We start from the raw sequence: 2,613 nt of genomic DNA on the forward strand, positions 1-2,613 counted from the left end.
TGTCATAGCTTCATAGTTATCATAGTTACATGTATGGTAAGTGCAGGTTGTAAGTTGGTTCTCCCGGGCCATTTAGACATCGGGTGCCTGTCTGTCTTAATTCTGAGGCGTGACAAAAGTGGTATCAGAGCAGGTCGTCCTAGGGAGTCTACAAGGCCGTGTCTATGTAAAGTCTTGCTTATGGATGTGTTGTGCACCACATCTATAAACAGGAGGCTACGGGACATGTAGGAGATTTTTCTGTTGTTTCAACTTCTAGATCGTGCGATAGAGCCATATTGTAGGTGCATTATATCTAACCTCTAAATTGTTTTATTATAGTAAAGATGCCGGTTACGAGAAGGAGTAAAAATACAGGCAAGCAAATAGATGTGGCTGCCGGAGAAGGGAGTAGCCAATCATTACCTAGACAAGCTTATCAAAGTGAGGCTCAAAATGAGTCTCTATCACAGACTTCCCCGACTCCTCCATCTCCAGATGATTTAAGGAGGGAAGCAGCACCTCGAGAATCTCCTATTAATACTACTGAGCAAGATTTAAAGAATGCCTGCAATCCAATTATTGACTCGTATAGTTGCTGGCCATGGGCAAAGGCAAGAAGGTCCAATTGCAGGTACGAGTGGTGCAGATAGGGCTGCTAGTACGCGGATACGTGATTTTCTTAATTTGGTCCCTCCATCATTCACCGGGTCAGATCCTAAAGAAGATCCGCAAGACTTTATTGATCAGATTCAACGAACTTTGGATGTTATGCATGTAAGTGGTAAAGAAGCAGTTGAGCTAGCAACATATAGACTTAGGGGTATGGTTATATTGTGGTATGAAGCTTGGAAGCAATCAAGGGTTACAGATGCACCTTTAGCTAGTTGGAAAGAGTTCAAAAAGGCATTTCTTGACCATTATCAGCCATTGGAGATCTGAGAGGCCCGTGCTGATCAGTTTTTAAATCTCCACCAAGGGAATATGAGCGTGAGGGAGTACAGTCACAAGTTTAATTCTTTATCCAGATATGCTCCTAATGTAGTGTCTACATGGAGGATAGAGTTCATCAATATGTGGACATATTAGATTCATATTTGGTTAGAGATTGTACCATTGCTTCTTTGAATAAAGACATGGATATAGCAAGGATGCAAGCTTTTGCACAAAAGTTGGAGGATCAAAGGCAAAGAAGAAGGGCACAAGAGTCGGAAAGAGGGTAGTCCAAGAGGGCTTAAGCCTCGGTTTTCTAATAGACCGCCTAGGCCATCATTTTTCTACTCTAAAGCTAGTGCTCCACCCCGAGGGTCTAGGGGCGATCAGTTTGGGCAAAGAGGTGAAAGCCAAAGCTCAAAAACAGCGGGGCACCAAGAGCAGGGAATTATGAGACAATCAAGACCTCCTCGACAACTTTGTATACAATGCGGGAGAAATCACCTAGGCACATGTAGGTTTGGGATAGATGCTTGTTTTTGGTGTGGTACACCAGGACACATGATGAGATATTACCCTCAAAGGGGCATGGGTGGTATGGCACAACCTTCTGGATCGATTGTTGCATCGACTTCATCAGATCCTTCTTTTGGCAGGGGTGCACATATGCCTGCAGGTCGTGGTAGAGGTTTTAGAGGGGCAGATAGTTTTAGTGGAGTTCAGAATCGCACGTATGCCCTAGGAAATCGACAAAATTTGGAGGCTTCACCGGATGTGGTTACATGTACATTATCCATCTTTTCACATATTGTATATGCATTAATTGATCCAGGGTCTACACTATCATATGTCACTCCATTGATTGCTGCAAAGTTCAAAAGAACACCAGAATGATTGGTTAAACCATTTGAAGTTTCTACACCAATTGGTGAATCTATTATAGTTAGAAGAGTCTATCGAAAGTGATAGCATCCAAGGAAGCTCTACTCCATTGAAGGACAAGGATGACGCTTTAGAAACTCCAAGGAGGCCCATAACAAGATCTCAAACCAAGGAGTTCAATGATAAGCTCAATGGGCTTCAATCGCTGATCCAAACGTTTCTTATTGGGGAAGAAGAGCTCAAGCCCAAGGGAGAGGAATTGTCCAAATGCTACAATTATTTGGTGGCCCAAATTCAAGCCCAAGATGAGGAATTTTAAGGTCCAATTCGTGCAAAAAAAGGTCAAGAAGAGTCCAAGAATCAGCCACAACAAGAGCTGCTTTCTGCCCAACTTTTGAGAGAAGACTAGTCAAACTTTCCAAGATTGTCAAGATTCTTATCCTAGTTGGGATTTACCTTATTTATTTATTTATATATAGGTTATTAATATTTTCCTTAGTCTATTTATGGTCTCCTAAGTACCATTTAATGCTTTCCTAGAAGTACTAAATTTGTTCCTAGTTAGATTACTTTATTTCCTTTCTAGAGTAGGATTCCTTGTAATTGTTTTTTTAGGGTTTGGCTTCTTGGACGTTTTTCCCTTCTCCTATATATAGGAGTCCTTTTCATTCATTAAAGACAATTTAGATTGATATTAATAATATTTGAGAGAGTTCTTTGAACCTTTGTGACTTGTTCTTTGAGAATTTATCTTTAAACCTTTACTAGTTTCATAGTTTAAGGTATAAAGTAACTTCTTCTTGTGATATCTTTGGTTTC

The sequence above is a fragment of the Solanum stenotomum genome, chromosome 4 (assembly GCF_019186545.1).
Source record: "Solanum stenotomum isolate F172 chromosome 4, ASM1918654v1, whole genome shotgun sequence".
NCBI classification, from domain to species: domain Eukaryota; kingdom Viridiplantae; phylum Streptophyta; class Magnoliopsida; order Solanales; family Solanaceae; genus Solanum; species Solanum stenotomum.